Below are 27,442 nucleotides of genomic sequence, written 5' to 3' on the forward strand. Positions count from 1 at the left end.
CTGTAAACTGAGTTTTCTTTAGTAAAGGTAGTTTTAGCTGTAAACTGAGTTTTCTTTAGTAAAGGTAGTTTTAGCTTGTGTCATCTCAACCTTTTCTTACAGCCAGCCTGAGACAGACAAAGTAAATGACCTACGTCACAGAATTGTTTTGGGAATTAATGGGTCTGATTTTCTAGGTTGTGAGTAGAGCTCCTTAAATTCATAAAAAGTCCTCACGTATTGATGATCAGTATTTATCAACAAACACCCTCAAATCCCATTTGGAAATAATTCGATTAAATATAAATATATAAAGAATTATCCATCCTACAGACTTGGCGTAGTTACTCCGACTTTCACAGCTCTGATGGGCACAGTACAGAGGAGGAAGGGGAAGGAGTTGGTCTTGCCTTGTTGGGTGTTTTGGAATAGTATTAAAGCCTGGATGTGTCTCAATCTAAGGGAGACAAAGAAGAAAGGAGAGAAACATTTAAAGCGATATTAAATATTTTGAAAACATCATCTAAAAACTCTGATAAATACTGATATAGTTCACTGATTACTTAAGAACAGTTCAAAGACCATTGTTGCTAAATGTTTCCTTTTTATAACTAAAGTCATGTATTAACGAGGAGCATACAACAAGGATGCACTTGCTCTTTAATTGCCCATGTCCAGACTTGCCTTTTCTTTTATTGTTTTAAGTAATTGTTGGAAGATTGGGTTTTCAACTGATTCTTATTTACATATATTATTTTAATATAAAAACATATAAGGTAGAATAAATTAATATTTGGACTTTTCCATTTGGAGCCGGGAGTAATTCAAACATTTAAAAACCATTCATTTTAATTTGATTTGACAAACGGATTAAGGGCCTGTAAACATGATACTCTATGGACAAGTTCTGCCAACATTTTGCCTGCATTCTAGGAATTGGCAGTCGAGACAAATGGTGGTGACAGTTATCAAGTTTACTTAATGAAGCCAATTTTATGTGCAAAGTGTAAGTGAATTAAGTGTCCGAGAAAAGGAGGGGTAATAAGTGAATGATGAGGGTAAACCTAGGACGTTTTCTACCTTTTCTTCTGGGAACATTTCATGGAAAGAGACACAGTAGCATAAGTGATGGAAAAGAATTTGTGGTATTAAAGTAAGAGAGAGAAATTCCACTTAGTGAGTTCAGCTTGGCCGACTAAGAAGGCATTTATCAAATTTATATCGCAAGAACAGAAGGAACTTATAGTTAATTGGGTACACTGTCATTGATAGAAAGTCTTTAAAAATGCTTTTCAGTTATTGTGGGCAACAAACTACCCCAAATCCAGTGACTTAAAACAATGCATTTATTATTGTTTCTGAGTTCACCAGTCAATCTATCTGGGCCTGGCTCTGTTGATCTTGGTGGGTGTCACTGATTCATCTGTAGTTAGTTGATGGATCAGCTCCGGGCTGACTAGTCAGTGGGTTTCGGCTAGGGGTTGGCTGTGGCAAAGTTGGTGACTTTCATCCTTTAATAGACTTGCCTGGGCTTGTTGTCAGAGTACAGCAGGGTTCTAAGAGAGTGGAAGCAAAAACAGTGTCTTAAGGCCTAGGGAAAGAACAAACACACCATCACTTCCACTGCGTTCAGTTGTGCAAAGCAAGACACAAGACAAACTCAGATTCAAAGGAAAGGACAATAGGTGCCCCCTCTTGAATGAGGGAGCTTCAGAGTCACGTGGTAAAGGGCACAGATACAAAGAAGGGCGGAAAGTTGGGGATATTTTACCATCTACCTGCATCATTGGGTGAGGATCTTGGTCTCAGTTTTGGACCGTGGAAGCCAACAGGAACAGCCTAGGGATACAGGGGAAAAGCAGCTCCAATAGAATAAACTAGAAGGTTTTGGTGCTAAAAGCAAAACATGGGCATGTTTAGGGCACAGACTCAGGCAGTAATTTAAAAAGGTGGGAAGGGGAAGGTTAGAAATCTGTATCAAAGTGAATTTGAGAGTTTCAGTAACTTGACAAACCTTCACAGCTAGTGTGGCGAAGCTGAATTGCACTAAGGAGAAAACGAGCAGCCTCTTGAAAATTAATTTTACTAAATCCGTTTACAGACACACCAATTTCTGGAAAGCGGAAGGTTACGGGTTCTGATTATGTCCTTTTCGCATCTTATGTTAGAGAGTAGAAAGGACCCCTGCGACTTGATCACCTCTTCAAGCAGAGGGGCTCGTTTTCAATAGGGTTAAACCCCATGAAGTCACAAGCTTTTATTTCTGTTCCCAACACCGGTCAGTCAGTCTGGTGAGGCTGAAAGCCAATCCTGCTAATATTTCAGAAACTGATATTATTGTGCCACTCCTAGCTCACCCTCTGGGGAAGCCTGCATTTCTTTCTAGTCTCTTCCTAATACTCGGTCTTAGAGGGCTGAAATGAGAGAGATGTCCAGAGTGAATTGGGGTACTCCTCTCCTCCCAAATTTGCTCTTGTTTTAATTCTTCTGAACATTTCATCTGAATGTGGACTTTAGAGGGACCCCTACTGACATTTCTTTGGGTGTATGTGTTGGAATTTTTCTTCTTGGTACATTTCTCTTATGAAGGCTGAACTCCTTCTCTTTAATACCGATCAGTATTTCTCTGGCTTCTGATGTCTTTGACGGTGCCAGATGTTTCTCACATAACTTCTCATACTTTGCTGTAGTTAAAAGGGTGCAGGTTATCTAGAAGGGAAGGAGTTTGCAGATGCTTTTTGAATAGCGAGTAGCACAATCACACATTTGCGAACACGAAAATCATGGGCTTAAACTACCCCCTGGAATCTAATATTTGTGTTGTTATCATGTATTTGTACAAACTACAAAACGGGTAAGTTTATGAATTCGTCATACATTGGAATGGATATAAGGCAATATCATAAATGTATTTTCCTGAGGTCACAAATCATAATACGACACTAGATCAGGGGTCGTCAAACTTTTTCTGTAAAGGGCCAGGTGGTAAATATTTTAGCCTTCGCATGCAGTACTATCTCTGTGGCAACTACTCCAATGCTATTTTTATAAAAATAAGCAGCAGGCTGTATTTGGCCCACAGGGCCCTGCTCTGAATCACTGTCTTTCAAACTGCACGTTGAGGCCCATTAGTGGTCAATTTAGTGGAAAGTTACCAATATTGTTCATAAAATAAATTCACACAAACTAGAATATCAGCATACATTCCGTATAGTAAAAGGGTATTTGTCTTATGAAACACGTATATGTTGAAATCAACATGTAAAATTCATTTCTTTTTGTAGGTTCCAGTCAACAAAAATTTGAAGGTTGCTGGTCTAGAGTGTTAGAACTGGAAGTCCAGCTTTTGATAGTGTAAAGAATTTAACCTCATCCAAAGAGAGGTCTGGCCTTTCCCTACCTACCTCTGGGGGTGATCTCTAAGCCCTCTGAATGTCCTGCCTGATAAGAGTGTCTGTGTACCTGGGGACTTTGGGCCATGTCAGACAGTGTAACGGTGTGACTTACGGGGAATCTTTGAGTCATGTGGTATCAGCTTGATCTCTGGAGAGGCTGGAGACAGGACAGCCATGGGGGCAGTTGATCATGGAGCCCCGACAAAGATTCTGCATATGAAGGCTTTGGTGAGTTTCCCTGCTTGGCAGTACCCAATGCATGTCACACACTGTTTCTGAGAGAGCAGTGTTGGCCGTGATTCCACTGGGAGAAGACAATTGGAAATCTGGAACTTTCCTAGACTCTTTCCCATGCATCACTTTCCGTGGCTGATTTTACTCTGTCTCTTTAGCTGTAATGAACTGTAACTGTGAGTGTAACAGCTTTCAGTGAGTTCTGTGAGTTCTTCTAGCAAATTACTGACTCTAAGGGTGGTCTTGGGGACTCCTGAACTTGTAATTAGAAGTGAGGGAGGTTTTGTGGACTGTGTCTTTCTAAATTCTCAGATGAGGAAACCATGGGCTAATGACATTTATAAAGGCTGTACAGCTAAGTAGTAGCAAGGCCACAGTGAGAGTATCAGCTCTGTAAGTCTCCTTATTCAGAGGCTTCTTCCTATTCCTGTGTCATTCCTGCTAACAAATGCTAACATTTGTTGAGTTTTTCTGACTTTATGCTAAGGGCTTGCTACACATTAAGTCATTTAATCCTCACAAGGACCCTATAACATTGGTACTAGGATTAGCCCCATTTTACGGTGACAAAACTATGGCTTGGAGAGCTTAGGTACATTTCCCAGGATCATACAGGTTTTTTGTTTTTTTGGGTTTTTTTGTGGTACGTGAGCCTCTCACTGTTGTGGCCTCTCCCGTTGCGGAGCACAGGCTCCGGATGCGCAGGCTCAGTGGCCATGGCTCACGGGCCCAGCCGCTCCGTGGCATGTGGGATCCTCCCGGACTGGGGCATGAACCCGCGTCCCCTGCATCGGCAGGCGGACTCTCAACCACTGTGCCACCAGGGAAGCCCCATACAGGTTTTAAATGGTGAAACCAGCACTCAAAGCCAGAGACTCTGATTCCACCTGAATCTCATTTTCTCATTGCTCAGTATTGTTTCCTTGGATGTTGTACATTCCATTCTCTAGAGATGCTGATTTTATTTCACAAGAAACCACCTAGTTACCTGGTAGATATGTACATAACAAAGAACTGAATCATATACATCTTCAGTATTTAGTACATGGCACAGTTAACCCTTAATGAACACAGGTTGATAATGAATGAGGATAAAAGATGTAGGGTCTTGGGTTAGAATCCCATATATCTTCCTGGTTTCCCACATCGTTGTTGACATATTGGTTTTCTTCCTCTCCATGTCTTCCTCCTCTCCCTTCTCCTCTTGTCTCTCTCTCTCTCTCTCTCTCTCTCTCTCACTCACTCACTGTCATAACTTGCAATATACATAAGCATGTGCGAATGAGTTTTAGGAGTTAATCAACCTTCTAAAATTGAATTTAAAATGCTGTTGTATATGCTTCCCCCACCTCCTCCCCACTTTGGTAAGACAATCTACTATTTTCATCTCAAAAGTGTCAATAAGCCAAAAAACAGTTAGGATTCTTTACCTTGAGAGGGAGGTTGCTTATATAATCCATATGAAAGTTCTGCCTTCAGTTTAGACCCTGTTACTGTTTCACTGCGTTGGAGGCTTGGAGCCTCCAGTCCCACGTGCCCTCTGCTGAGCCCTGCCTACCTTCCATTCTGCGGTAATCAAACGGACCCATCTTCTCAATTGTTTCCTTCCCGTGGCTTTCCCCATTATCACAATCACTCAGAGACTTCTCCTCCTTTCACCGGTTTTCCTTCATGGGCCGAGGGCTCCCCACTGCCATTTCCTGACCACCACCGGACTGCCTTCACTCACCCACGTTCGAAGTTCAAGCTGCTCTCTTTTGCCATCCTCTCTCCTTGCGTGTAGTCACCTGCTAGCCTTGCTTCTTCCTTGATGACATCAGAGACCTTGCCTCCACCCTTCCCCCTAGTCTCCCGCCAACCTAAGATGATGAGGTGACTTTTGACACTCCCACCTTAGAATTTCTCAATCTCCTTAACCCCAGTGATTACAATACTAGTATTGCCCATGATACCCTTCCATTATACAGGCCTACTTTGTGCCATGCCATTTAAGGTATTCAAATACTAGTATTTTTGTTGGTATGTTACCAGTTTGGGATATTAATAATTTCTATCTTGAACTATGCCCAGAAAGTTTTAAAAATATGAACAAAATAACACTGTACTTTTTAATGCAAAATCAATCCATGGTGTTAAAAGTCAAGATTGTTGTTGCTGTTAGGGGCACGGCATGACTGAAAGGGGGACAGGAAGAAGGCTTCTGGAATGCTGGGTATAGGTTGAGGTCCCTAATTACACAATTGTTTTCACTTTGTGAAAATTTTTTGTGCCGTATACTCTTATGATATGTACTCCTTGCCATCACATAGCAAATATGTGATACCTTTTAAGCTATCTAAAAGGTATTGTTTTTTGTCTTCATTCTAATTTCTCAGGTTACTAGTGAGTTGAGAATCTGATGTTCTAGTCGTTTGGGGTTCCCCAAAGACAGTTTGTCCCATGCTTCCTGAGGTCCATGAGAGGATCGTAAAAACATGTGGGGAGAGACACTAAGAAGGAGGAGTGTGGTAGGGGGATTGTAGGAGTTGAAGAGAGCAATGAAGGGTGGGAGGTCATTACCTTGTCTAACTCCCAGACTGTCTCTCAGGCTGATTACTGTTGCACTTCACTCTCCTCCTCTTCTTATTCTAAGCCTGCTGCATTGTCAGGGGCCAGACCTCTGGTGCTCTTAGATGATTTATTTAAACCAGGACTTTATTCCTCAGTCATGGAAGCCACAAGGTCAAAGAGACTTCAGGCCTGAACCCTGACCCTCTTTCAGGCGGAGCAGCATCTGGGGCAGAATGTACAATATAATGACAACCACGTGCTGCTTTGTGAAAAATTACCAACTGAAACATCAAAATTCCAGTATTGTTCTTTTGCTGCAGGATTGCAGTCACTACTTTGTTTCCTTCATCTTTTCTTTCACTTTATCTCTGCCAGCACTGGCTTATCTTAAAATTCTTTCCCCTTCAATCCCAAGCTTGTGAATTTTTCAGGCCTTCGTCTTTCTTTCTGTCCTTTATAGAAATCCTGCTGTTCATCCACCTTCTCCTTTATAGTCCCTCTACTTTTCCCAATATTTTTTCCCCACATTTTGAACTTCTTTGCCTTTATCCAGCCGGGCCCAGGTAGTCACCCATTTTAAGCATCATACTTGCATTACTCTGACATCAGATAATTTCATACTGTCCTTTAAGAGTTAGACAAAAATCACTCAGGCCCCGTGGGAAGTCGATCCCCATGTATGTGAATTCCCGAGGCTTACTTTCTCAAGTCACCTCTGGTTCTGCGTTCTACCCAATTATCCCTCCAGCTCCCTCACATTCCACTTCGGGCCAATATTCTCTTCTCTGAGTCTTTTCTTCATTTCCCCAAAACTGTTCGCCCAGGGAATTTCTCTTTTTTTTTTTTTTTTTTGGTGGTACGCGGGCCTCTTACTGCCGTGGCCTCTCCCGTTGCGGAGCACAGGCTCCGGACGCGCAGGCTCAGCGGCCATGGCTCACGGGCCCAGCCGCTCCGCGGCATGTGGGATCCTCCCGGACCGGGGCACGAACCCGTGTCCCCTGCATCAGCAGGCGGACTCTCAACCACTGCGCCACCAGGGAAGCCCTCCCAGGACATTTCTGTATGTAGCAAATATTATCCATGACTTGAGTGAAGAGGAGTTTATAAGATAAAAGAAGAAACAACCTCAAGTGAAGTATCAGGTATCTCTGGTACTGTCTGTCCACCATATTTCTCTCCAAGCCTTGCTATCCAGTTTCCGGGATGATGACGAGGTGCGGAGAAACCCTGACTAATTTTGGCAAAGCCCTTTGCTGCAGTGGGGTTCTTTTACTTCTCGCCTGGATTCTCCACTACATCGGTTGCCAACTTTCTGTCTTTTCTTCAAGAGTCCAGCCTTATTTCAACCGGCCATCTTGCTGGCAAATGTCCTACCATTTTATTCAGTAGGAGAGTTTGAGAATAGCAGATGTACGCTCCCCAACTTTTTCTCCTTTCTACATGAGAATGTGTCAAATTCATCTTTCTTGATGCCTCGCTTTTCTGATGGAGAAGCAAATATTTTCTTTTTTTTGCTAAGCCTATCTTCTTGAGCTCTGTTATCCCTGGATCTCCTAGGACCTAAGTCTATAAAGTATGCCATATCTTAGATTTTTCTTTCTCTCCCCTGATTGGTTTCTTCTTTTCTGCCTAAAAGTGTGACTTGGATTCTCTACCCAAATTGATTAACAACAATCATAATAGTAAAACTTTACTAAAAGGAGAAACTTGCCCTTGTTCCTGCTTCCTGTCAGAGCAAGACTCTCCATGCTTTTATTCAATTTCCCACGTTTTAGAGCATTGCCTGTATCATTGCCTGACTCCATTCCTTACTAATTACTCATTCTTTGAGTAATCTTTGAAATCTTGCAATTTTACTTCCATTCTCACTAACCACTTTCTCCACATGACTTTCTTTTTTTTTGAAATCTGTTTCTGTTTTATGAAAATAAGTGCAACTTGTGAAAAGTGAAAGAAAAACTACTTTGATAAGCCCGAAGTCTTCTCTTCCATACACATACTTGTTCTGAAAATTCAAGATGAAACAACTTCCCTATGTTGAATCAAAACTGCCAGGCATTGAACCTTCTCTAGGCACTAGACAAATCTTATGCTTTCTCAATTCAAATCAGAAGAAAGGTATAAACTCAGCTCCTATCCTCCAGGCTCACCTGTGACTTTTACTCTAGGTAGACCACAATGAATCACATGTTTAACTGGATACCTGAAATGTTGCATAGAAGGTCATTCCTTTCCAATTCACTTTTTTTTTAACAGCTACTTGTTGGTTATCTTTCTTTTTTTAAACATCTTTATTGGAGTATAATTGCTTTACAATGGTGTGTTAGCTTCTGCTTTATAACAAAGTGAATCAGGTATACATATACATATATCCCCATATCTCCTCCCTCTTGTGTCTCCCTCCCACCCTCTCTATCCCACCCCTCTAGGTGGTCACAAAGCACTGAGCTGATCTCCCTGTGCTTTGTGGCTGCTTCCCACTAGCTAGCTATTTTACATTTGGTAGTATATATTAGTCCATGCCACTCTCACTTCGTCCCAGCTTACCCTCCCCCCCCATGTCCTCAAGTCCATTCTCTATGTCTACATCTTTATTCCTGTCCTGCCCCTAGGTTCTTCATAACCATTGTTTCTTTTTTTTTTTTTTTTTTAGATTCAGTATATATGTGTTAGCATACGGTATTTGTTTTTCTCTTTCTGACTTACTTCACTCTCTATGACAGACTCTAGGTCCATCCATCTCACTACAGATAACTCAATTTCGTTTCTTTTTATGGCTGAGTAATATTCCATTGTATATATATGTGCCACATCTTCTTTATCCATTCTTCTGTTGATGGACACTTAGGTTGCTTCCATGTCCTGGCTATTGTAAATAGAGCTGCAATGAACATTGTGGTACATGACTCTTTTTGAATTATGGTTTTCTCAGGGTATATGCCCAGTAGTGGGATTGCTGGGTCATATGGTAGTTCTGTTTTTAGTTTTTTAAGGAACCTCTATACTGTTCTCCATAGTGGCTGTATCAGTTTACATTCCCACCAAAAGTGCAAGAGGGTTCCCTTTTCTCCACACCCTCTCCAGCATTTATTGTTTGTAGATTTTTTGATGATGGCCATTCTGACTGGTGTGAGGTGATACCTCATTGTAGTTTTGATTTGCATTTCTCTAATGATTAGTGTTGTTGAGCATCCTTTCATGTGTTTGTTGGTAATCTGTATGTCTTCTTTGGAGAAATGTCTATTTAGGTCTTCTGCCCATTTTTGGATTGGGTTGTTTGTTTTTTTTGATATTGAGCTGCATGAGCTGCTTGTATCTCTACATGACTTTCCAACTGCCAAATCCAGGGCATTTAAATTCTCATTGCTCGTGACCTTCTCTATCATTGGAATCTGCTTTACACTCAAAGTCCTTTCCTCCTTTGATCTTGAAATCTCACCCGTCATGCTCCTCCAGCTGCCTCTGCCTCTTGGAGCTTTTCCAGCTTCTTTATTAGCAACTCTTTCCAGGCTCTTATACACAGACATGCCATGACCCCTGCCTTTCACACTTGTCTCTCTATGCCTCTTCATGAGGAATCTCACTAGTGATCCAATAATACACTTCCTTTTTCAAAAGCCTTCAATGGCCCTATATGATCTGCTGATAGAAGTAGAAACTACTCAGCTTGGCTTCAAAGTGCCACACCACACATTTTGAATCCACCATGTTATATTTTCCTCCCATTGTTTTTCTGTATATACCTATCCAGGGGACCGCTGGCTGATAGCTAAGTAAGCCTTAAGCTTTTCTGTCTCCCAGTCATTACATATGCCATTTACTCTGTCTGAAACCCTGTATTCCCTCCCTATCTCTCCCCTGTCCAGATAGCCCCAAGGCTAGAATGCAGGCTGAGCAAGGGTTCAGCCTGGGTTATTAAAATAAGAAACTTGCTTAACAACTAGCCTTTCTTAATATATTATTCTTAAAGAACAAGTTAGCTTTTTCTCTCTCTAATCTCTTAAATAACTCTCCACTTTCAGAAGAGAAAAAATGTAAATTCTGTTCTATTTTTGGAAGATACTAGAAAGGAAGTCTATTCTTCTATGGATTAAGAATTTGAATAGAAAAAAATAGCATTTTTTAGGTAAGAAAGGTAAAATAACATTAGAATGATGTTCCTCTTGTTTTTGTTTCATTTTGTTTTCTATTTAAATTGCACATTTTGCTGTGTGCCAGAGCATTGAACTCTGTATTACAGGGGAGGCCATGGGTGGTATACAGTTCATGACTATGTCAGGGACAGCATGATCATACTGTTGGCTGGTTTGGCTTAGACAGTAGGAAACATCTGGTAGTTTCCTGATATTTATCAAGACAGAACTGTGTTTCCTTTAAAAACAGCTTCACATGAACAATGTACTACATAATAGCAGAGGAATTTTATAACACAAGTATAGAAAACAAGAATGCAACTATTAAGTATAGAGCTTAGTTTCAACAGTGCTAACCAAAAAGTTAACTATACTCAAGAAATACATCAATATTTATATTCTTAGTAACATATCTTTACTAAAATGATGGACCTTCTGATTTTCTTTTCTATAGCTAACTTCTACCTCCAGTTAAATTGAGACATTGAAGCAAATGAACAGGACTGTGCTGTCCCAACCATACCCTGCCTTCTTCCCAGGGCCCCTGACCAATATTTACATGATAGGGGCTGGCACTATAGAAGGTGTTTTGTCATGGTGCTTCCACCAGCCCTTCCTCATCTGCAGAGACCTCTCGCTACACAGAGATGCTGCTGCTCTCCTCCCTCTCTGCCATTCTCTCTTGCTTCATCCCACTGTAAAGAGTACCTTTTGAAAGCTTTTTGATCCAGAATAGTATTCTTTCTACTGAAGAGAATATCAGACAACCAGTCTTGGATAGTGGTGCAAATTTTGGTTGTATGTATATTTTTTAAATGTAAAGTTCAAATGTGTTACAAGCCAATTCCAGATGAATTTGGGAGGAAGAAACAGACTTGAAATCTGAAACAGTTTAGAAAAATGAATGAGGTCTGGTATTTCTGCTTGAATTCTGCAGCTTTCAAAACCTGGGTTCCAAAGTCCACATCTTTCAGCTAAGGAATCTTCAAGTGGATGACTTTGCCTAACATTTCTACTTTCCTATAAACCTGTGATGAATATCTAAATGCTGTCTTGCTTCTGATCTGTACATCAGAAGATTAGACTAAATAACTAATAGTTATGGTTCCAGAGTTAGCAAATATATCAACCCTCTATGCTTGGCCCAAAGTAGACATTGCTAATCAATCACAGGGCACTCTCCTGCTGAGCTAGAACAGGTTTCATAATCCTTTCCAATAGCACTGCAGGTTTACTAATCAATTGGAATTGACGTGACAGATTAAACCTATTTGCCTTCCCAGGGTCAGACTTTTCTAAACATAACAGATACAACAATCGTTTGGGCAAAACTCATTAATCACTTTTCAAAAGAAATGTTAAAAAACTATCTTGGCAGCCCCTCTTTTCTGTTTTGTACGTGGCCATTTTAGGAGATGAATAACTGCAGGTGATCTGATTCCTCCCTTATCTTTCTTTTCCAACAGTGCCCTAAAACTTTATCTCATCCAGACTCCTGAGTACCTCATTCTCAGGTCCTCACAACTGAGCTATTTTTGCCAAAACCTCTCCAATAATTGCCCCTCCACACTGTATAAATGTGCTGTCAGGTTTTCCTTAGCCTAAAGTAAGCAAGCAAAAACATAAACTTTTCACCGGTTTGACTCTCTCCTTAGCCTAGTATCTTGTAACTTTTTTCTTCCTTTAACCACAACATTCTTCAAAGACCGAGCTGCTTTCATCAATCTCTTCCTAATCCCTTGCAAGGGAATTTGCCATGTCCTTTCCTCTCCCTGTGGCTCCTCAGAAGCATTCTTGATGTGCTTCCTTTCCTTGGCTTCTCTGGCCCTGCACAAATTACATTCATCTTTGCTTGTCTTTTGTTTGTTTGTTTGTTTCCTTCCTTAACATTTTATATACCTCCCAAGATTTTAGCCTTGACTTTCTTCTCTTCCATTTCTCTACTTATGCTTCTCTTTGGAAAAGTCAGCTGTGAAATTTTCAGCTCCCGTCTCTTGGAGTGTGACTTTTAAATTAATAAGAACACCCCAGGCCTCTTTCCAAGATGCTAGATCCGTGTTTTCAAATCGCCTTCTAAGCGTTAAATAGTGACTCCCTTTTTGTGATTACCTTCAACCTTCAAGAGAGTTTTCAGCCTGAATTTTCATCTGCTGCATGTTCCACGTATCACATTTTGTTGCTGTCTTTCAGTATGTTTTCTGGGCCCATTCTTCCAGTTGTCATTGTCAGCATTTTTTTTTTAATAAATAAATTTATTTATTTACTTATTTATTTATTTTTGGCTGTGTTGGGTCTTCGTTGCTGTGCACGTGTTTTCTTTAGTTGCGGTGAGCGGGGGCTACTCTTCGTTGCAGTGCGCGGGCTTCTCATTGTCGTGGCTTCTCTTGTTGTGGAGCACAGGCTCTGGGCGCAAGGGCTTCAGTAGTTGTGGCACATGGGCTCAGTAGTTGTGGCTTGCAGGCTCTAGAGTGCAGGCTCAGTAGTTGTGGCGCATGGGCTTAGTTGCTCCACGGCATGTGGGATCTCCCTGGGCCAGAGCTCGAACCCGTGTCCCCTGCATTGACAGGCAGATTCTTAGCCACTGCACCACCAGGGAAGCCCTGTCATTGTCATCTTGATTGAGGCCTTTATCACCCCAAAACAGGAAACCTAAAATAGTTATATCCCAATTTCATGTTCCAGCTTCTACAGTCTCTTTCCCTAAAGCCACCCTGCATAAGGCCCTGAGGTTTGTCATCTTAACCACTGTTTTGATACCATATGACCCTCACTGAAAACCATCATAGGAATACTCTTATCTTTTGAGTGGGGACTGGGCTCCTTATCTGACAGCCCAGTGCCTCTGTGACCCTATTTTTAAAGCTTGTGCTCATGTCAAGCAGGTTACTTACCAATTTCAAAATTCACCTTGATCTTTTCTTATGAATTTATGCCTTTGTTTTGCCATTTTCAATATCCGGAATAATTTCCTCTACTTCTGTATTCCACCTGGTAAAATTCTCCTCAACCTTTAACACCCAAGTTAACCTCCATATTCAACTTGAAGTAGAGGTGTAGTTGAGTCTAGGTGGGATGCTGACCAAGAAAAAATAAGGAGGCAGTTGGGAGATATCTTAGGAGGTACGTGAGATTTACGTCCAATCTAGACATATGGATGGTAACTAAACCATGGAATTGCTTAGGGGGAAGCGTGAAAGCAGAAAAGAGCCTAGGTTTGGTCCGGAGGAAAGCCAAGAATTACTTCCAGGGTAGAAGAGAAAGAGCGTGTAAAGGACACCAAGAAGCTATGGCCAAACATAGGGGAAAAGCCAGGAGAATGTGCTATAACACATCAAGAGAAGAAAGTGTCTTAAGAAGGAGATACATTCAACATCGTCAGATGCTACTGAGAAATCAAATAAGATGAAAACCTAAAAGAAAAATTCCATTTAGTAACATGGAGGTCACTAGGGACCTTGATGAAAGCTGTTTGGTGGAAGTGGTGGGCGTTCAAGCCAAATTAGAGTGCTGACTGGTGATGATGAAATGAGAATTGGAAACAGCAAAATATGCACAATGTTGTTGACAAGCCTGTTGTAGCTGAAGGGGAATGAGTGATGAGGTAAGAGTTTTAGTTTTTTTCTCTGAGAGAGGCTTGAGAGAGCTTAAAAGCAATTGAAAATATTCAGGCTTAAGGGAAAATTAGAAACTATTGCAGAGAAAAAAATTTTTGATTGTGTAAAGTTCCTGGGAAGGTGGGAGAGGGTAGCCTCTCAGTCACAGCTGGGAGATGTTGAATTTTACAGGGAGGAGGACCATCTCCTCTCTCGCCAAAAGAGAGGGTGGAGATGGGTGAAGAGAGAAGGGATGTTTGGTGATTTAGAGATGAAGGAAATGTTACCTGGTGGCACCTACTTTCCCTCTGAGAGACTAGGTAATATGAACTACTAACACCAAGGACAATGTGGAAAGGAGCAGGGATGGAAGCTCCAGGAAAATGGAAAAGGTTTAAAACAGTCACTGCTGAGTAATGTGACTGCAGAATTATATGGGGGAAAAAAAAGTTATTGGAATGCCAACAATGAATATAAGCAAGTAGAGAATCAATAAGTGGGTTTATCCAAGACTGGTATTTTGCAAGACCCATGAGATCAAAATATAAGGACATAAATATATTATTGAAATGTTGCATAATGGAATATCTCCATTCTAGTTAAGAGGAAAACAAAGAGAAGCAGAAGGCTAGTATATTTTTTAAAAAGGAGTTGTAAATGGATTGCTGGTCCTGAGGAGAGGCAAGAAGGATCTCAGATGTCTTATCTGATTACCCAGCTAGAAGCTCTCTTCAAGCAACCCCACTTAATCACAGTTGTTGATAGGCTAAACATAAGTGGAAAGAATAACGTCGTCCACCATGTTCCACCATATTTCAGTATGGTGTCCTAGCTTCCTGATGTGTGCTGAGAGCACAGTAGACATAGCCACACCCTTGACCTTGCTCATGATAGGTGCTCAGTAAATATTTGTTGAATGAGTGAATAAAGGAAGCAAGGAAGGAAAGGAGAGAAAGTAAGGACAATGTACTTTAGTTTGGCCTTGAGTCACAGGTTATTTTGTCAGCACACATCTTACTGATGCCACTTCCTTTTCTTGCTACTTTAAGAGTTAGTGGAAGGTATTTTAGTCTTTTACTGATCAGAAGATTGAAGCATTAGATTGAATCACTCAAACTCGCAAAGCAAATGTTTTATTTGTTCATTAAACATACTTGGGTGATTTCTTAGTCTGAGGCAGAAAGTTGTGAAATTTTCCGGTAATTACGATTCTATCTAGAGAGCAAGTCTGGGAATGAGTCATCAGCCTGTCTGGACAGCATCAGACCATTATTTACGTGCATAGACCCTGTGGCTATGCCTGCAGCTGACTCTGAATGGTAACTGCTTTTCCAGTTCTTTTTAGTTTCCTTCTTTAAGAAGAAAACAATTGGACGTAACAGGAAAGAACTACATTGAACATCACCATTAAGAGAATGTCTTTTTGACTTTGTTGTTGGTGACATGAATGCTCTTCTTATTAGACTAATAATTAGCTATCTGCTAAAATATGAATTTTCATTTTTACCTCTGAATCCGTAAAGAATACAAGTAAATCTGATTTACTTCCTTTATATATTTTATTATGATTGTACTGATATCTTTCAGTCCAGCCTGTCTATCTTAAATTTATTTTACCCTTTTTTGTATTAAGGATATTTCATGTAGTGTCAAAGTGGTTAGTGAAAAGTTTAAAATTTCTTAAAAATAAACAACTGTAAACTAGATTGTGCATGCTATTTCTTTTTTTAAAATTTTATTTATTTTTGGCTGCATTGGGTCTTCGTTGCTGCTCACGGGCTTTCTCTAGTTGCGGTGAGCAGGGGCTACTCTTAGTTGCGGTGCGTGGGCTTCTCATTTTGGTAGTTTATCTTGTTGCGGAGCACAGGCTCTCGGCGTGCAGGCTTCAGTAGTTGTGGCACGTGGGCTCAGTAGTTGTGGCGCACGGGCTTAGTCGCTCCACGGCATATGGTATCTTCCCGGACCAGGGCTCAAACCCGTGTCCCCTGCATCGGCAGGTGGATTCTTAACCACAGCGCCACCAGGGAAGTCCTGTAGTGCTATGTCAATGACAGTTCAGAGTCAATATCTGTTGTTTTATTACTGAATTAAATGAATTTATCACTTGCCCAGATAATGTCTGACCATTAAAGTAGCAGATCTGTTTTACGGAACATATCAAAGTTTGTGTACATAATGCCTAATGGACTAATTGAGGTTAAAAATATTATGTCCTAGGGGTAGAACTTTGCTCTCTCCCCCCATCCCATTACTAATTCTTCATCATAGGAATCATCATCATCAGGGACCTCAAGGCTACTGCCGTCACCAGCAGGTGATGTTGATTGCCTTCTTTTATAAAGGCCTCATGACAAAAGTGGTGTCATATACAACCCCTCAAAAGGACAAATTCTCCCCAGTGCTTTTTTGCGGTCAACTAATTATCAGGAGGTTTCCAGAGTTCTAAAGAAGAGTTAGTGTACTGTGCTATAAAGGGAATGAGGAAAAGATTTGGAGTCAGAGTGGTTTAGATTCAAATCCTGGATGTACTCTGTATTTGCTTGATTTTGAGAAGACTGTTTTGGCTTCTTTAATCTCAGTCTCCTCATTTGTAAATCAGGGATAAGAATAGCTACATGATATGGTTCATTCATTCATCTATTTCTTAGGTATCTATTCTATGCCCTGGGAGCCAGGTAAATAGTTGGTGGCTTTGTGAAACCTATGATTTAATAAAGACTTGAAGCAAATGATTTCAATTTGAGTGGCAGTACATGAGTTGTTGAAGAGCTAGAAGTCTGGAGTCAGTCTACCTGGGTTCAAAACTTTACCACTTACCAGCTACGGCACTTTAAATTGCCTAATCTCACGTTGACTCAGTCTGCTTATCCATAAAATGGGGGTAATATTAGTATCATATCACAGGGCTGTAGTGAGGATATAAATTATTACGGATAAAGGTGGGTTTCTTTTTCCTTCTGATGAGAGAACTGAAGTTCAGTGAATGTGAAATAGGAGTTAGGAGTAATTCATAACTCTTAAGATAACTTCTTAAGAAAGAAAGAAAACCTCTTACCTTTCCGGCACCTAAAGAGAAGCAGAGAGATATTGCACTTCTTTAAATTGGTTTTTGATTTTTAATGTCTGTATTGGGAAACATTATGGGACACTAAGGTCCAGTTGGAACTACTGTGCCACCACCAAATGCCTGTGCTTTAGTGATATCTGATGCTGCAAGTAAAGTCCCAGCTGCATTCAGGTGGACACATAAACTAGGAAAAGATGAAAGGGACCCTGACGTGCAGAACACATAAAATACATACAGGCTCACCCTCTCTCAGAAACGCACATAGTCACACCATCAGAAACTTGTATTTTTGCTGTAAAGCTTTTCAGTCAGTGAAAATAGGAAGGCATTATCCATTCTTTAGAAAGGAAGAAAAGAGTAATAATGTTTAAAAATAATTTTATGACCAAAAAAATCTCTTTTCCTGTACTAAAGTGTTTAGAACATGATTAAATTTCACAACCAAATATGAGAATTTTTAAAAATGTAGGGATCCAAGAACAACAACAAAAAAAGAACATCTACTGAACATCTAATTTTTGGCAGGATAAAAGTTAATATTATATCATAAATTTTCACAACATGTAGTTACTTGTAGCATTTCTGGCAAGGCAAAATAGAGACCTGTGTAATTCTTTATTTTTGTAAACTCTTTTGTAGTGCTTACTTTGTACCAAGCACTGTTCCAGAAGCTTTATGACTAATGTTCCACAATTGAGTAGGAAGTTAGCATTGGTTTTTTGTAGACTCCTTTGATTAAATTTATGATTTCTCTTCTACTCCTACTTTGATGGGAAATCCTTAACATTAATGGGTATAAATTTTTGTCAAATGCTTTGTCTGCATCTATTAAATGGATCATATAACATTTCTCTTTCATTTTGTTAATATGCACGGTTGATTTTCTATTGTCAATCCAACTTAGCATTCCTGGGATAAATCTCATTGGTCATGATGTATTATCTTTTTTATACATTGTTAGATTAAATTATCTAATACTTTGCTAACATTTTGAATATATGAGTTCATGAGGGATATTGGTCTATAGTTTTCTTCTCCTATAATGTCTCTCTCAGGTTGGTATCAGGCTTAGGCTGGTCTCCTGAAATGAGTTCAAAACTGTTCCACTTTCCTTTGTTTTCTGAAAATGTCCATGTTGCATTGCTATTATTTCATTCTAAATATTTAATGGAATTAACGAGTGGAGATAGCTGAACCCTATGTTGTCTTTATTTATGGTAGTGAATTCAGTTTTTTTAGTATAGTGGTTCTTAAGTTTTAGCATGTACCACAATCACCTGGCAGGCTTGTTAAACCCCAAATTGCTGAGCCCCCTTCCAAGATTCTGTGGGTATAGCGTGAGGCCCCAAATTTGCATTTCCCATAAGTTCCCTGGAGCTACTGCTGCTGCTGATCTTCCAAGCACACTTTGAGAACCACTGCTTGAATAATGAGAGGGCTGTCGATCCTATTCTGCTGCTGCTGGCCGATAGGAATGGTTACTTTAAAGTCCCAGTCTGATCATTTAACATCTGTTCCATGCCTGGGTTTTCATCTATTGACTGTTGATTCTTGACAATGTGTTTTCTTGCTTTTTCATGCATAGTGTAATATTTTTTTATTGAATGCTGGTCATTTTGCGTAAAAGAGATAGTGTGGGGTATGGCGTGTTGGAGAATTTTGGTCAGTTCTCCTCACCCTTAGACACAAAAGGTCTTAAGTTTCCTGCATCTCGTTGTGGGTCCCTCTCAGCTCTCCTGCCCCTCCCTCTGGGGTCGACCATCACTGCCTCATATTTGATGCAAGGCCCAGACTGCAGGAGGCTTTTTCCTGGCCCTCCTGCTCTACTCTCTGACTTAACCCTGCTTCCCAGTGGAGAGGGTGAGGGTTGTCTCTCTCAGTCCTTCTTTACGCCCTTAATGAGGCTTTGCGTTGGCCGCGGTGGTGACTTGTGGGACCTAACATGCCTGGCTGCGTTCACAGGATGGATCTCAGGCAATACGATGGCGTGAATTTTTGCGTATAATATATGCATATATAGGATTATTTTTAAATGCTTGAGATATTGGGAAACTACACTCATTTGACAAGAACACCTCCCTTATGGGAAGAATAGGAAAGGGGAAAGGAGTTGTGTCTAGAATTGAGACACTTAAACCAGGGAGGGACTGGCTGGCTTCAGTGGGTTATAGGAGCCTGACATCAATGCTATCCAAATGAAGCAAACACGAAAATCTCATTTAAGAGAGAAATAGAAAATTGGATAGAGATGGGAGGGGCAAGATCTTGGGGGACAGTGTGCCTTTAAAAGGCATAGGGCTGTTGGACCACGTAAAACTTTTTGGTTTTTTAATTTATTACGTGTGAGTCATGGCCAGATTCTCGGACACAAAGCAGCACTCACTGGAGATGTCACAGATAGTGTTGTGATTGAATGGATTCAGGAGCTCTGAACTAACAACAGGGGCATTGCACATCCCTGCAAGGCCCTGCCAACTGTAACAGTGTATAACATGGTGTTCTTGATCAAAACTGCTTCAACAGGTTAAAAAATGCCTCACATTTGCTCACAAATTATAATTCTTATAACAGTCCTATAAAGTAGGAGTTACTAGTCACGTTTTACACATTAAAACAAACACATTACCAGCAAAGGAAACTCTAAATAAAACAAAAAGACAACCCTCAGAATGGGAGAAAATATTTGCAAACGAATCAACAGACAAAGGCTTAATCTTCAAAATATATAAACAGCTTGTGCAGCTCAATATTAAAAAAAAAACAACCCAATCAAAAAATGGGCAGAAGACCTAAATAGACATTTCTCCAAAGAAGACATACAGATGGCCAAGAAACACATGAAAAGCTGCTCAACATCACTAATTATTAGAGAAATGCAAATCAAAACTACAGTGAGGCATCACCTCACACCAGTCAGAATGGGCATCATCAGAAAATCTACAAACAACAAATGCTGGAGAGGGTGTGGAGAAAAGGGAACCCTCTTGCACTGTTGGTGGGAATGTAAATTGATAACAGCCACTATGGAGAACAGTATGGAGGTTCCTTAAAGAACTAAAAATAGAATTACCATATGACCCAGCAATCCCACTACTGGGCATACACCCAGAGAAAACCATAATTCAAAAAGACACATGCACCCCAGTGTTCACTGCAGCACTGTTTACAATAGCCAGGTCATGGAAGCAACCTAAATGCCCATTGACAGACGAATGGATAAAGAAGATGTGGTACATATATACAATGGAATATTACTCAGCCATAAAAAGGAACAAAACTGGGTCCTTTGTAGAGACGTGGATGGACCTAGAGACTGTCATACAGAGTGAAGTAAGTCAGAAGAGAAAAACAAATATCGTATATTAACGCATATATGTGGAATCTAGAAAAGTGGTACAGATGAACCAGTTTGCAAGGCAGAAATAGAGACACAGATGTAGAGAACAAATGTATGGACACCAAGAGGGGAAAGTGGGGAGGGGAGGTGGTGGGATGAATTGAGGACTCTGATTGACATGTATAAACTAATATGTATAAAACAGATAACTAATAACCTGCTGTATAAAAAATAAAATAATTCAATAAAACAAAACAAAATAAAACAAAAACACATTGCAACCAAAATGGAGGGTCTTCAGTATACATACCATATCCAAGCACAAATATCCAGTGTAAGACCAAAAAAACCTTTATAGCAAAAGACTTTATAGCAAGATGAGTTAGCTTAACTCTTACGTTTTTTCTCCTTTGCCACCATTGTTTCTTTGCAGGCTTCAGATGTCCTAGATTGGACACTTCCACTTTATACTAATATCATTCATCTTTATAGTTTTGCATTGCCTTTGCTTATTATTATTATTTTTTTTTAAAGAACTCAGCTTTTTATTGAACGTGCTACTCAAGGTTTAGTCAAAAAGACCGAAGCCCATGTCATCATCAGACTCTTCAGATTCTTCTTTCTTTGCCTCTACTTTCTTCTCCTCAGCTGGGTCAGCAGTAGTGGAGGGGGCAGGACCTCCTGCTGGTGTAGCACCAGCTGCTGGGGCAGGTGCACCTGCCCCCACATTGCAGATGAGGCTCCCGATGCTGACATTGGCCAAAGCCTTTGCAAACAAGCCTGGCCAGAAAGGTTCAACATTTACACGGGCTGCTTTAATGAGGGCATTGATCTTATCCTCCGTGACCGTCACCTCATCGTCGTGTAGGATGAGGGCCGAGTAGATGCAGGCGAGCTCCGAGACGGAGGCCATGGTGCAGGCGAGGGCTAGGCAGGGTCTGTCGGGCGCAGTGCTAGTCGCCGGATGAAGTGAGGGCCTCACCCCAACGCGGCCTTAGCTTCCTCGGAAGGACCGAGCACCTTAGCGGAAGCTGAGGAAAAGCTCCTTTGCTTATTTTTGTTGTTTTGTAGAACGGTTCATTTTGGAAATTACATCCTGGCTTGTCTGCACTGAGGAGAGAAAGGAAAGGGAGCTGGTTTGTTCATGCTGGGCCCGCGGGCGCTCCCCTAGTGCTAGGCTGGACCATTGAGAGATGCTGCAAGCCCTGTGGGGTGAGGCATTTATTAAGAAATTCTTCCTGGAGAATGCATGGGACAAAAAAGACTGCTCTTTCTTCCCCTGCCCAGGGCTAGTCTCTTGCAAAAGCATATGTGAAAATGGTTGAAAAGGATCCAGTGCTATTAAAGTGTGCCAGATATTACATTTTTAGCGTAGCTCCCAGTTCAGTCGAAAAAAGAGCATAGTGTGGTTTATACATAACACAGAGTCCCTTAAAGACAAGAGAAAATTTGATAATAGCGGAGAAAACCTAAACGCTGTGCACTGAATGAAGTTTAGACCCTGGGTGAGGTACTTTTAGGCTCTCAGCAAACGGAAATAATTTGATTTTTATAGTGGTGATATGAAAATACATAGTTCTCTGAAAGAAAGCAAAGAAGAAAATTTTTTTCTCTTTCAAGTATGTATACATCCCTAACAAGCCATTCTTACTCTTAAAGTTGTGGTACATTTTTAACCCTTTGATAGTTACAGACTTGAATCCCCGCCCCCCACCAAATTAACGTTACCTCTTGAAGGGCTGTTAGCATTTATCTCAATTTTACTGATTGTTTCACACCTTATAATTTCCTTGAGACTAATAACATTTTTTGGTTCTTAATTCAAATGAGTTTTGCCACTGTTCTCAGCTTCCTGATAAGATGATTATGTATTCTGCATCTTAGTGTGCTTTCTGGTGATAAATTATATTACAATTGTCCCTGCCAGAGTTGCTGGAGTTAAGTGCCTGGTGGCATTTTCATTATCCAAGTCACTTTCCTCCCCAAGGGTTGGTAACTTTACCCTTCTACAGTATGTTTTTGGGGACTTCCTTGATGGCACAGTGGTTAAGAATCCCCCTGCCAATGCAGGGGACACGAGTTCGAGCCCTGGTTGGGGAAGATCCCACATGCCATGGAGCAACTAAGCCCATGCACCACAACTACTGAGCCTGAGCTCTAGAGCCCACGAGCCACAACTATTGAGCCCACATGCCACAACTGCTGAAGACCGCGTGCCTAGAGCCCGTCTTCCACAACAAGAGAAGCCACCACAATGAGAAGCCCACATGCAACAACGAAGACCCAATGCAGCCAAAAATAATTTAAAATATATATAAAAGTCACCATTAAAAAATTATAAACTTTAAAAAATAAATAAAATATGTTTTTGTTATTCATTTACTAATAGAATATGCGTATTGGTGCAGGGCAAAAACAGAAATCCCTAATATTTATATTTAGGCCTACTCTCAGAGTACTTCTTTGATTAGAACTTTTACCATAGAAAGGAAGAACTTCTCCCCCACTCATTGTTAGAGAGACAACAATGGGAGTTAAGTGGGCCCCCCCTGTTGTTGGTCTGAAAAACATGGAGGAGGGCTGAATTTATTCTATGCCTGAATCTTCCTTCTCTCCTACACACATACAAAAAATGTGTCACCGGGAACCTGCTACTGGTTGTGTTCACAGTGGTTCAGCAGCATTCCGTAAAGGCTCAAGAGGACTGATGAGATGTGAAAGATGGGCTGCTCATCAAAACAAGTTATTTTCTGGACTGTCAACCTTGCATGATGAGTCCATGACACAACTTTTGCTGAAAACAAAATTGAGTGCACCCAGTGGAACGCAGAGGGGTAGATGGAGTTCCTGGCATGATATAATCGTGTGAAATCACAGATAGATGCTCACAGGAATTTCTATGTATTTTATGTAGCACATTGTAGCAAATTCTTAGAAAGAGTTGCAGGTGGAGAATTTATAGAGACACATGTGCTCATATATGAATATAGTATAAAACCATCTGGCCTAGAAAAGTGGCAACATAAGTTGAAATGTACATATTTAGGTATGAATGTGTATATGTACATATGTTTGTATATAGACTATATATCCAATATAAATGGCCTGCAAATTAATTTTTCTTTTCTTTGTTTCTCTTTTTCTTTCTCTTCCTTCCTCCCTCCCTCCCTTCTTTCTTTCTTCCTTTTTCTTTCTTTCTCTTCCTTCCTTCCTTTTTTTTTTTTTTTTTTTTTTTTGCGGTACACGGGCCTCTCACTGTTGTGGCCTCTCCTGTTGTGGAGCACAGGCTCCGGACGCGCAGGCTCAGCGGCCATGGCTCACGGGCCCAGCCGCCCCGCGGCATGTGGGATCCTCCCGGACCAGGGCATGAACCCGTGTCCCCTGCATCGACAGGTGGACTCTCAACCACTGCGCCACTAGGGAAGCCCTCTTCCTTTCTTTCTTTCTTTCTTTTCCCTCCCTTCCTTCCTTCCTTCTTTCTCTCCCTCTCCCTGTCTGTCTCTATCTATCTATCTATCCAGCAAGTCTATCTCTTTCTTTAGACAAGGATTACACAGTCGTAACATTTATGGATTAAGATACTCCTATTGTCATAATAAGCAAATCATTCCTCTTTAAAGCTGTAGCCTTTAAAGACCTATTTAAAAAACAGCATGAGATCCTCGAAATGACCCTTTAAAACAATGTAATAAATCAATTAAATAAATAAATACAAGCAGGTTGTGAAAAAACCGATTCCCTTCAAATTCTTATTGTTATTTACCCTTGTTATGTCATTATTCTTTGGTGACGTAAGTACCACAGTGCATCAGAATGATTGTAGAATCTGGAATTAGACAAACTTGTGTTTGAATCCCTTTTTTATATGTAATGCTGGGTGAGTACTTCTCTCCTTGGCATTTTAGTTTTCTCATCTGTAAAATGAGTGTAGTAATATCTACCATGCAGTGTTGCTATAACAATGAAATGTCATGTAAAGTACCTAACCCATTTCTACCATGTAGTAGGTGTATAATAAATACTGGGTTCCTCCCCTATATCACCTGAGAATTTTAAATGGGGGGCAGAGGGCATGTTTCAGATTAAACCAATTATTTACTGTTTCAAGATATATAGAAATACTATTTAGAAAAGAGAAAGGCAGCTGTGTATTAGGTAGAGAATGTGGGCGTTGAGTGCCTAAGCTTCCCTGGGATCAATATTGCAAAACTCTTGATTTTATCTTGAGGCTATTGCAAGTTGTCAGATTATCAGACTTATTTTTTATTAAAAGATTAAATACTAAGATATATTTCAAAGTCATATATAATAATTGGGAGATCACTGATGCTGTGATCAAGGAGTTCACAAGCTAGTTAGAAGACAGATGTGATAGCAAGTGATCCCCTGTGAACACTGCAGCATTATGTGTTTGGTAGAAGCCTTGCCATGGGACCAGTGGTTGGGCACGTCATCAAAAAAGTTGATTAAAGCTGTGAGTCATAAAAAGTGATACATGTATACCGTAAATATTTTGTTTAAATTTAAAACTTACAAAGGCATGTTCATTTGATATAGTGCCAACACATTTCCTTTGGGTGTGTATCTGCTGATTGCAGTGCCTACTTTTTTTTTCTCATAAACCACAATCATAATGCAATATCTAGTGCCCAATTCTAGCTGTTAAAAAAGTAAAATAAGTCAGAGGATGTAATGTCCAGCATGGTGATTATAGTTAATAATACTGTATTGCATATTTGAAAGTTGCTAAGAGAATAGATCTCAGAAGTCCCTATCACAAGAAAAAACATTGTAACTATTTATGGGAATGGATGTTAACTAGAGTCATTATGGTGATCATTTCACAATACATGCAAACACCAAATCACTATATTGCACACCTGAAAATAACATAATGTATATATCATTAAATCTCAATTTCAAAAAAGAAAACATGTGAAACAAGAGTTTAGAGACTTGGAAAGCAATTTGAATGCTGCATAAAGTTTTAGAAATTTTATTGTCTTGCCCATACCTAATTCAACAGCAGTGTTCAGCAATCCATCTTTACAATGTTGTTTGTAAATTCATTCAACTTTGTTTTCATCAAACAACATCCTTTCTTTAACCCTTCTATATCACTTATTCACAAAATGAAGTCACATAATTAGAATAAAATGCACAAATGGCATAAACAAGTTTGAGAAACACAAACATAAACTAACCATAACCTGAACATAACCATCACCGTAGTTGTGATGGTTAGGGACTCTTGGATTGTATTTACATATGGTAACTATTATAGGTGTTTAATAATGATGCGACCTCAGGTAACTTGTTGTAAACCTCAGTTCCTGCTTTTTAAAATGATCATAACTGAGTTGTTCTAAGGAGTAAAGCACTTAGCACAATGTCTGACACATAAGATGTTCCTAAAATGTTAAGGATGACGATGATGATGATATATCGGAGAAACCTTCAAAGCCGAGAAGATGTAATCATACTTAAGGAAATAGGTTATTTTATTCCCAAGAGAATCTCTTCTTACATTTATTTTCTGTAACGGTTGTTGTTGCTGTTAACTTGTGAAAATTCTCTAGCAGACGTGTAGCCACACTTTCAACAGGCATTTAAGGCTTCACGCACTTACCGTTCCTAGGTTTTTCTAGGGACAGGGACTGTCCTAAAGGATAGGACCAAATATTTTGGAGTTGCTAGCTTCTATTGGAAGAAATAGAAAACTTCACCACAGGCAGAGTTACAAGCAAAGGTTCTGGGTGGGGGTGAGGCAGGAAACAAACAACTAGAGCGACTTTGTGATGAACACAGCTCCTGCTAGACTGACTTAATTTCCTTTCATCATTCAACAGTGCTCTGTTTTGTGTATAAAGTAAGCATAATGAAAGTTGCAATCTATCTGCATGGTACCAAGTGTTTAAAAGTATTTGATTTTGTCCGTTATATAAGTTTTAGCTAAATAGGAAGCTGGAATCTCTTCCTTTGTCTTATTCTCAAGTATTGGTGTCTGCAAGCTTCTGTCCGTAACCACTTCTCACTTTGAATGCTTTCAACAGAGAAACAGACTTACTTCCATGGCCTCAACACCAACAAAACTGTATGTGTTTATCTCACTTATGAGTCTGTATGACCCTCAGGCATTTTGCATATGACACGCTCTAAAATGAACTAATTTCCACTTCTCACTCCTTTAACATGTTCCCTTTCAAAGGTTGTTTGCTCAAGCCAGACACCTGGGAACCAACCTTGACCCTTATGCCTTTCTTACTCCTCACATCCAAATAGACCTCCCAGAATTGTTAGTATTTCTTTATGAAAAAAAAAAAATTAAGTTTTATTACAAAAAAATTAGATAACCGTTTTTCTAAGGTAGCATTTAAAACACCTTAAATGATTAATTATGAAGGGAAGAATTGCTGTTAATAGCTGTAGAGGTTGATTCTATGATATGAGGATTCTATGACATGAAAGCTTTATGGATGAGGGAACATTTGAAATGAGATTTAAAAGAGGGGTGAGACTTCGGGGGACGGATAGGAGGAGGCAGATACAGCATTTTAGCCAAAGGCAAGAGAGATAGGGCAGAGCATCAGGAGGACCAGAGGAACCTAGTGTAGGAAGGTTGCGTTGAACGAGGACCAAGGCAAGTTGAGGGACCTGAGCACCAGAGTCATCGTTCGTCTTTGAGCGAGCAGTGCCACTGGAGTTGACGGTGAAAACTATGTTGAAACGTGAAACGGGAGGACAAAGCATAAGAGCGTGGAAGAAGAAATTTGATAGTGAAGATAATAAAGAAGAATTGCTACCAGGAGAGGAAGTTGGGTGAAGAGAAGTTTTCCTTAATGAGAAGCTGTCTGGGGCAGTTTTTAGGTTAAGAAAAGGGAGAAATTGAAATGAGAAAGAGAAGCGACCATAAAGCAAGTTAATATCGCAAATAGAAGGTAGTGGGTGCACACGAGAGCATTATCTTGGAAAGGACAGCAGACAATTTTCCTCTAAGATCATAGGGAAGGAAGAACATATGCGTGACAATAGCTGAAGAAATTTGAGGCAGAAGAAATATAATAATAAGAGAGTTTTTATTGTGTGGTTCTGGACGAAGGAAGTAGGAAGTGGGCAGCATTTTAAAATACTAGTGCTGTCAGACGCAGAAAACA

At 40.2% G+C, this 27,442-nt stretch overlaps 1 pseudogene; it reads right to left on the reverse strand.

Annotated features, from left to right (window-relative positions):
* Window positions 1-20,841: 20,841 nt before the first annotated feature.
* Window positions 20,842-21,314, reverse strand: LOC113617851 (60S acidic ribosomal protein P1 pseudogene; annotated as a pseudogene).
* Between the last annotated feature and the right edge of the window lie 6,128 nt (window positions 21,315-27,442).

This window comes from Aethalodelphis obliquidens, unplaced genomic scaffold, assembly GCF_003676395.1.
Source record: "Aethalodelphis obliquidens isolate GAN/ISIS:26980383/991018 unplaced genomic scaffold, ASM367639v1 scaffold5, whole genome shotgun sequence".
Lineage (NCBI taxonomy): Eukaryota > Metazoa > Chordata > Mammalia > Artiodactyla > Delphinidae > Aethalodelphis > Aethalodelphis obliquidens.